We start from the raw sequence: 9,956 nt of genomic DNA, 5'->3' as shown, positions 1-9,956 counted from the left end.
TAGAAGAGCAAGTACCCAAAATCCCTTTGAAGTTACAAGGGATTCACCTTAAAAATTATTTTATATTGCACACACACACACACACACACACACACACACACACACACACACACATCCTAGCAGAATTTAGACCATCATAGCATCTTAAGATCACTAAGGGGTGTTGCCCCACTTCACAGATCATGAGGGAGGAAAGCCCACGGTGTGAAACAGCCTCGAAGGGTCAGTCTTCCGCCACCTTCCACTGCTGCTGGCCTCTCTGGCTTAAATTCCTACATTTGTGCTAAACTCAAGAGCAACTGTCATTTCTCTTCTGATTTAGGGTTAGAAAAATGTGAGAACTGAGATGCAGGCCAGCAGAGGGAGGGGTTTACACCCACCCACGTATACGAGACTGCAAAGAAAACAGTACAAGCGCAAGGTGAGGAATACCAATTTGGTGTAATCTTGTTTGGTTGGCATCATTGGCTACCTTATCTATTTTTTAAATTATTACCTAAAAACCATGAGTCAACAGGACCTGGGGGTGGGGAATGAGGCTGTGGCTCTGTCAATAGGGTGTTTGACTTGCAGGAGGCCCCAGGCTCCATTCCCAGCACCGTATACTCTAGGTGTGCTGGGACATGACTGCAAGTCCAGCATTGAGGAGATGGATATTAAGCTTGAGGGCAGTCAAAGCTGAGAGGGGATGAGGGGAGAGGAGCGCTACACAGCTTTGAGTCTTTGAGGTGAGAGGAAAGACAACTGACAGGAAGAGCTCCCAGAGCACAGGGCTGTGTTAGTCAAACAGGGATCTGTGGTCATGGTGTGTTTACGGAAAGCCCCATTTTTTACAGCAATTCAAAGAGAGCAAGGCCAGTAGACACTGGGGCATGATGACGGCATCATCATGTCCCACATATGACTTGATGGTGATGAACAAAACTTGCCTGAGAACCGGCTCAAAAATGGCTTCACACCATGTCACACATGGCCTGCTGAGTCTTTCCAGCTCTGCTCTGGACCTTGGAAAGAGCAGCCACGTTTCTGGAATCCAAGGGAGCGTGTACAGCTTAGAGTGACTACACTGCTGAAGAAAATGTCCGCCCCTGTCCCGAGTGGCCATCAATGGCCCAGAGAGGGGCAGCAGCTCGAGCTTGCTGAGTTCTTTTGAAACTCCTGCTCATTGGTGCTGCCTCAGGCTTCTAAATCAGATGGGAAAGGGGACCACCCCCCTCTGGTGACCCTGCTCTCAGCAGACTTTCCTCATGATTATTAGCTGAGTACCTAAGTGTGAGTCATGTCTATGGCCATACCATCCTGAATGTGCCTGACCTCATCAAAATATAAGTTATCCTGAAATCGTAATTTCCTGAGTTTTTCTCTTGTTAATCGGCTTATCGTTATCTCACCGTTCATTAACACCTCATAAGGAAAGTTTGGGCTTCTTTAAAAACTCAGTTATATTATATGAAGGTGTTTTCGTTTTAATCCCAGTGTGGGATTTTAGTTGGGCTATAGTTTGTCCATGCCTGGTAATTGTCTCCTGCAGGTTGTAGCTTTTGCCAGCTGGTAACGGCCTGCCTCATGCCTCATGCAGCATGGAGGGGGCGTGGTCTGGGGCTGGGAGGGTATGAATTCGAGAGCTCAGAGAAAGACGAAGCGCAGCGCGATGTGTGCAGGGTCGATGTGTGGCAGATGCAGAGAAACGCTTTAGGGCTCAGCAGCTTAGAGGAGCCTGCCGGCTGCCTTTGCCGTCGACAGAGATTGGCATAGCCCTAAAAGAACCCCTCAGCCCTACACAGCCGGGAGAAGTAAAGGCGTCTGCTCCCTCTCTCCCCACTAACCTTCTCTCTCCTACTTAGGAATAATAAATAAATAAAACAGTTTAAAAACGAGTGCTACACACCTCTGCTAGCAAATACAGGACAGAAAACAAAGCCCCTGAGTATGCAGTAGAGAAAATATTTAATCCAGTTGATTTTAGTAAAAAAAGAAAAAAGGCTTTAGGGCTGGTGAGGCGACGGTGGGCAAGGCAGGTGCACCAAGCCCAGGAACCTGAGTTTTATCCAGAAGCCACATGATGGGAAGAGAGAGCCTACTTGCCCAGACTGAGCCCTGCCTTCCACATGCACACTGATGCATGCACAGGCTCGACACATACAAATAAGTAACATGATAACCTTTTTAAAGGATTTTTTAAGTAGCTTTAGGGATTGTCACTTTTAAGGTGCTACCTGTCATCTCTAAATGCACACTCATTTGTGTGTAAGTGTGTGTGTATGTGTGTGTAGATATGTATGTGTGCATATATATACATATTCATACATATGTATATACATGTGTACATACACACTACATGTATGTATGTATATATATAATATATATTAATATATAATATATTATATATATATATATATACTCAAGAGTGTAACTGCTCAGGCAAGTTACAAAATAAGTTTTAAAAATCTTGTGATGTTTAAGAAAGCTTATGCTTTTGTATTGAGCTTCATCCATAGGTATATTGGGGCACAGGAAACTTAAAATGTGGTTTGGCCATAAGAAGGGGAGTATACGGTTAGGAACAAAGCTCAGTGGGTATTACTTGCCTACAAGCAAGGCACTGGGTTCCATCCCACTGAATGAGACAGGAAGGAGAAGGAGAAGGAAGGAGAAAAGAGGAGAAGGAGGAACGGAAGAGGAAGGGAGAGGAGGGGAGGGAAGGGAAGAGGAAGGGAAGGGAAAGAGGAAAGAAAGAAGGGAGAAGGGGTGAGAAACAAGGAAAGAGAAAAGGGAAAGAAGAAGTTCCAATGCCTGCCCCTTCGCATAGTAAGGGTCACGGTGAGCAGCACCGGGGCCCATGCTGTGCCTCGGTGGGGCCATGCTCTACAGACTGCAGGCACTGCCGTCCTCAGAGTGCTGACTTGTCTCCTCACACATGCTCAGTTTTGGAGTAGCGATGGTCAGCCCAGTTCCAGCCAACTCTCTCCCAGATGGTTTCAAGGCAGAGATCAGACAGCAGGTAACAAGCTTTTTCCCCACATCTTCACACTATTTATAAAAAACAGCCCTTCCACGAAAGCCTTGCTGGTTGTCACAGGGGCCAGGTCTCAGCTCAAGGGCCAAACCACACGGTTCTTCACAGCAGCCAATCTATATCAAGGAGGCAGGAAAGGCTTGAAGAGAATCAAGGGTAATCAGGAGGGACTGCTTCATTTGCCAAGGGGTTGGGGGCGAAGAAAAGAACATGAGGCTAAGAGTTTAGAAATGTACATTTAGCCTTTGTTTTCTAGACTCACAGCTGGCTGGTGGCTGGTTAAAGCTGAAAGCAGAGTCAACCTGAGCCCAGCCTCCTACATGCACATGAGACCGTGCTGAGTCTGTCAAGAAGCTGAGCAGAGGACAGTAAGAATGGCAGCGTTAGACGCTGAAGTGATGTTAAGGGCAGAGAGTTGATTTTTCTTGACTAATACAGACAGCACCACTCCTCTCCTCTCTCTTTCTTTCTTTTTCTGGTTTTTCGAGATAAGGTTTCTCTGTGTAGACCAGGCTGGCCTTGTAGTCCTATAGACGCACTGCCTCTGTCTCTCAAGTGCTGGGATTAAAAGCGTGTACCTCCACAGCCCGCCTGGCACCACCATTTCTGTTTTTCTTTTTGTTTTTTACTGTGTGTGTGTGTGTGTATGTGTGTGTGTGTGTGTGTGTGTGTGTATGTGTGTGCGCGTGTGTGTGTGCGTGTGTGTGTGCGTGTGCGCGCGCCCATGGCACATTTGTGCAGGTGCCATTAGAGTCAAAAAAGGAACCCATGAAGATGGAAGCACGGGAACCTGAGAGCTGGACATGAGTGCTAGAAACCAAACACATGTCTTCCGGAAGAGCAGGGAGCACTTTTAACTAACGGAACTACTGGCTAAGCTTTGAACAGACACAAGAACAGTCATCTAGGTCATTCTCTCGATAGAGGGATACATACCAAGACGGGCTCAGGGTGTGATGCTTGCCTTTGCCTGCCTTGTTGGGGGCAGGAGACTGGGCAACAGCTGATGTGCTTCAGAAAAGTAAAATATACCCTATTTAAAAATTTAAAAGTATAAAGTCTTTTATCAAGTTCAGCCAAAAAACAGTATTGATCACTAGCCTGTGTTGTCTGCCATTGAGTCTATGTGAAACTTTGACATGTGTCACTGAACCTGATTCAGTTTTAGTTTCTTGTTGTGACATCAGAGATATTTTTAATGGCTCTAGGGGTCGGAAAGAGAAATATCCCAGGGTTAAGAGCTAATCCTGCTCTTGCAAAGGACCTGAGTTCGACTCCCAGTACCCAGGGTAGGGGGATCAAAACAATTCCAGTTCCAGGGATCTGGCCTCTACAGGTCGCCTCACATGTGTTCACAAACATGTGCATGTGCTCACACAGAGAACTAAAGACAGAAATCTCTTTTAAAATAAAAGGCTTCCAAATTAGAGTGCTTTTATATTTTTACTTTCTGTCTTTGGGAGAGTAGAGTCTTGATTCTTTGTGGATGGTTATTAGAGACCCATCTTTTGACAAAACAAAAAAAAATAATAATAATAATGCTTTAAAAGGTATTAAAAAGCAGCCACTCTGGAATGAACTCCAGGGCTAAATTACTTGATTCTCTTATGAAACAAAGTGATAAGGTGTCGGCATCTCCTGATCAGATCCATCCCAGACCATGTACAGTGGGGGCCATACCCCTTTGCATCTTCTGTGAAGAAATGATTTCATAAAGAACAGTTGAATGCTCGCCTTAGCACCACATATACTAAAAATCAGAACAATACAAAGATTAGCAAGGCCCCTGTGCAAGGGTGACAGGAAGATTCGTGAAGCACTCCATATTTTTCACAGCAGAGGTAGAAGAGTCAGCGTCACTCGGCCTGATGTGGCCATCGTTGCAAACAAGCAGCTTAAGGGCATGAGTCCTCCCAAGAGAATTAAAGTGCAGACTGAGTATATTGAGCTTTCTGAGGGCCCGGACAGCCTCCAGAAACGGGGGAAAGAAAGCAATCAGCAAGAGGAAGCCGAAGAGAAAGACACCTGGGTTCAAGAGAAACACCAGCTGCTTCACCCTGAGAATCACATTTCGTGAGAACAGGAGGGCGCCTGAGCTACCGGAGCTTGTCCCATGTGAGTTAATGGCTTCGTGTGCAAAAAGAAATCAGACCTACGCTGTAAAACGTTCTTCTAAAAATTTTTCTTTAAAAAAAAGAGCAGTTGAGGACTGGGTACGCAACTCAGTAGTAGAGTACCTGCCTAGCACGCAAGGCCCTGAGCTCAATCCCTGCTACTCATATAGATGGGTGGGTGGATGGATGGATGGATAGATAGATAGATAGATAGATAGATAGATAGATAGATAGATAGATGCAAAGAGAGTAATTGATAACTCTGAAATCACATGACATGTCTGATAGCTTGCGGTCTTTCATGGGTTTACTAGGAGGCCTGTCACTATTTCTGAACACAGAACTAGTGTATTTAGGGTTTCAAGCAACCAACTAAAGCATCTAATTTTAGAATAAAGGCAATTCATGAGTAGTCCTCATCTGTGGCTACTGTAGAGTAGTCCTTGGAAATTCTGACATCATGCCTATACTCTCAGGTACCCCATGACCCTGAGAAGCCTCTGGTAGTTGGCAGGACACTCTCCCCAAAGTCTCTCCTACCTCTCTGCCCTTCCGGTGTCAGAATGGCTTCCTCTGCAGCAGTTGAGGCAATGACTCCCTCCTGCAGATGGATCTAAGTCCCATCCCCATCTACCACAGAGGTCATAGATAGTGGAAGACCGATGACTGTGATGAGCACAGACTGATACCTCTCAGATCCCCTGCCACGGACAGACTTACTTTCCAGATGCAAAACCTGTAGCCAACAGATGGTTGCCAGCTGTCGGCATTTTCATGGTCACCCTTGATTAAAAAGAACCACTTTGCCTAAATGGAACCTTCTCGGCATGGTTTGCATTCACTAGCTAAGCAAGGCTCAGTAGCTGCAAGCTGGGACAGCTTGGTTTGGCATGGGAAATACGGTGGGAACACTCTCCAGAGTCCCAGAGCGCTGTCCAAGGTTTTCATTGGACCTCTATGGCAATTTAACTTTTGGGTCAGGTAACTCAATCCTGTTATCTGCCCCTTCTTCTTCAAGCTTGGTTTTTCTTCAATGTAAGAAACTTTGTTTTATAGAACTGTTTCTTTTTAACAGCAACCTCACTGAATCACAAGCTAGCCCCCTTTTAATATGTAGTTAAAACTCAAACTTCTAAGAGTACTATATAGTGATTATTAATTCTTTTTTTAATTTATTTATTATAATTTATTCACTTTGTATCCCTGCTATAGAACCTTTCTTATCTCTTCCCAGCCCCATCCTCCCTCTCTCATCTCCCCCATGCCTTTCCCAGTCCCCTGTTTCTGATACACAGAAAAGTGGAGAAGATTTTTCGGTTAGCATGTATCCTCCATTCCGTTTCCTCCATTACTAACGCTTTACACTAGGCTGGGTGTTTTTTGTGATGGTATGTTTGTTTGCTTGCTTGTTTGCTTCCTAGCTTGTTTTAAGGCAGGATCCCTAGTCTAGGCTGGCCTCAGATCCCCCAGATAGCCAAGGATGACCTTGAATTTCTGATACTCCTGCCTTCACCTCCCCAGAGATGAGACTGCAGGAGTGAGACACCGTGCATGCTTTACACCATGCTGGGAGAGCAGCGTCAGAGTGCTGTGCATGCTGGCCAAGCTCTCTGCCAACCCAGCTGCATCCCCAACCTCACTGCTACAAATAACAGCAGCGCACTGCTGTCAACTGGCCTACTGTTGTTTAGATTTCCTTTGTGCTCAGCTACTTCCTTTTCCTGTTCAGGGATTGCATCATGACCACCACATTGCATTTAGTCATCATGTTTCTTCAGGCAATGGGCCTTCCACAGGATTTGAGCCTATGCAGTATCTTGCATCTAAAGATCCATCTTAGAGGCTATTTCTAGAGGGAATCATGGTGGTGTTTACTGCCTGATATATTAGAGAGGTCAGGACAGAAAGACAACATGTTCAGGGTCACCTTCATCTACATAGGAAGTTGAAGCCCAGCCTGGGCAAGATGAAACCCTGTGTTTATTTTTTTTTTATTTAATTTAAAAAGAGGGGCTATAGAGATGGCTCCATGGTTAAGAGAACTTGCTGTTCTTTCAGAGAAACAGAGTTTGGTTCCCAATAATTACATAGGATGGCCCACAACCACATTTAACTCCTGCTCCAGAAGACTGGACACTCTCTACCCACCTCCAAAGACACTCACACGCATGTGGCATACACACACAGCCACACACACACATTAGTGAAAAATAAATCTTTAGAAACTTAGCAAAAAGAAAAAATAATCATTTGTTCCTATACCTAAGCTGTGTGACCGTTGGCTGCCTACATAACAGCCCTGCAACATTCTTCTTACTAACAACATCCCATTGTCCTGAATCACAATGTGTCTATGGCAAGAAACTAATTCCCAGCTTCTTCTTTGTTGGCTGGCCCAGGAAGATGCATTTAACCCAGACCTAACCAAGACATAAGGGAATGTCTTCCTGGGGCTTTCCCTCAAAAGAACACTTTTCTCTTGGGTAACAAACAAAAAGAAGCTACCATAACGGGGCTTTGCACACTGTTGAGGATTGATGTGCACTTAGTAGAGGCTGAGGGAGAAAGAGATGCTTTTCTTGGTGATACATGTGCTCGCAGAACAAACCTTCACTCATGCTTCTTGTCTTAGTTAGGGTTTCTGTTGCTGTGAAGAGACACCATGGCCACAGCAACTCTATAAAGGAAAACTCTCAATCGGAGTTGGCTAACAGTTCAGAGGTTTAGTCCATTCTCATCAATGCAGGAAGCATGCAGGCGTGCAAGCGGACACAGTGCTAGAAAGATAGCTAAGAGTTCTACACCAGAATCAGCAAGCAGCAGGAAGAGAAAGAGCCACTGGGACTTAGCTGAGAGTCTGAAACCCAAAAGCCAGGTCCCAGTGACACGCTTCCTCCACCAAGGCCACACCTCCAATAACACCCCACCCTGAGTCCAAGGGGTCGGTATTTATTCAAACCTCCACACTCCTTTAAGTATCCTAATGAAACCCAGACACACACACACACACACACACACACACACACCAGTGACAATATGAAAGTAGAAGGGGAACTTGTTAAAAAGATGAGAGGATTTGTAGGAGTATGTGCTAACAAGAGAGGGTGTGATGGGGTAAATCTGATTGAAATATGTTACATATGTATTATACATGTATGAAAGTGTCATAATGAAATACATTATTCTGTATGGTTAGTATTATCGTACTAATATATTAGTTTTTTAAACTCTTAAAATTATAAGAAGAATCCAAGGAGAGAGTTTGTTGATGTGGGCTTGGGCTCTGTTCTCAACCATCTGCCTTAGACCTTATGCAGCGATGCCTGTAGTCATAATGGCCTTGGGTAACAAGGCTGTAGGAGGTGAGGGTTCCTGATTTTCCTGCCATCAGCAACATGCACAACCCGTGCAGCTGGAATTTCCGCTAAACGCTTTTATTAAATATATATATACACCACCATGTCTATCTAGTAGGGGTAGCGTAGGAAAGGTATATCCAATGAGGAGCACACTGCTAAAAGAAAGAACTCATCAAGTTTGTGTCTGTGTGTTTCTGTGCGTGGCGCATGGTGCAGAAGCGTATACCCATGTGTGCCCACTCATAGGCCAAAGAAGACCACTGAGGGCTACTCTGTCACCCTCCACCCATCCTCCTTGAGACAGGCTCCCTCAACTCAAGACCCCAACAACCCTCTTTCCGCCACCACCTCCCCAGCTTTGGGGTTAGGAGAAAGCACAGCTAAGCCCGGCTCTCTCTCTCTCTCTCTTTCTCTCTCTCTCTCTCTCAGACACACACACACACACACACACACACGCATGCGCACACACACACACACAAGACAGGGTTTCTCTGGGTAGCCCTGGCTGTCCTGGAACTCTGTCTGTAGACCAGGCTGGCCTCAAACTCAGAGATCCTCCTGCCCCTGCTAGGATTAAAGGCGTGCACCACCACTGCCCAGCATTAAACCCAGCCTTTTACTTGGGTAGTAAGACTCCAAACTCAGGTCTTCAACCTGTCATGGCATGAACTCTAACCCTCTGAGCCACCTCCCCAGCCCAGAATGTCATGAACTTTTCAGAGCACAGGTCCCACAGAGGCTGAACTGGACAGTAGTTCTTGCCAAGGCAGCAATAAGACCCTTACTGGCAGGGTCTTCCTGTCTCTGCTCTGTTCTGCACCTTTCCTCTGCCTCCTAGCTCCCATTCCCCATAAAGATGCCTCACTTGACGCTTCCTGCTATTCTCTTGGCCAGAGCCCTTCAGCTTCACCTCCCATTGAAAGTCTCATCCTGTTAACCTGCCTCATCTCTGTCTGTGGCCACTCCTCAGGACATCTGCTACCTGGAGTGTCTTGTCAATCAGCTGCGCTTGGAGGAACAAGATCCCGTGATCCGAAGCCCAGTTGTGCAGTGCTGCCTCTGCCACGGGCTGTACAGGGCAGAGGGCTCAGACACTGAGACACCGCGTCTAAGACCCGGGGCAACTCCTAGCATCATGTCTGTTCTCCCATTTGCCACTTGAACCTGCTTGCTCTATGTAGTGTGGTGTGCGTGTGTGTGTGCATATGTGTGCATATACATGTGGGTGAATATGTGTGTGACATGCATGTGTTCGTGGGGGGAGCTGTGTGTATGGGTTCAGAATACACGCACTCTGTGTGAAGGCCCAGGGCAGCCTCAGATGTGGCTCCAGAGGTGTCATCACCTAGTTTTTTTGAGGGTTTCTCACTGGCCTTGAACTCACAGACATGCCAGTGAGCCTTCTCTTTCTACCTCCCTGGCATGGGGATTACAAGCATGCCCCAGCATTCCAGCTTTCAAAAACCA

At 46.1% G+C, this 9,956-nt stretch overlaps 1 non-coding gene across 1 annotated transcript; it reads left to right on the top strand.

Annotated features, from left to right (window-relative positions):
- The first annotated feature begins 4,742 nt into the window (after positions 1-4,742).
- Positions 4,743-4,847, top strand: LOC129675423 (U6 spliceosomal RNA). The gene has a single exon (XR_008719932.1). It is a non-coding gene; the product is annotated as a U6 spliceosomal RNA (small nuclear RNA).
- Positions 4,848-9,956: the final 5,109 nt, after the last annotated feature.

Source organism: Psammomys obesus, unplaced genomic scaffold (genome assembly GCF_907164565.1).
Source record: "Psammomys obesus unplaced genomic scaffold, mPsaObe1.curated_primary_1811, whole genome shotgun sequence".
NCBI classification, from domain to species: Eukaryota; Metazoa; Chordata; class Mammalia; order Rodentia; family Muridae; genus Psammomys; species Psammomys obesus.
This window is presented reverse-complemented; position numbering and strand designations above follow the sequence as displayed.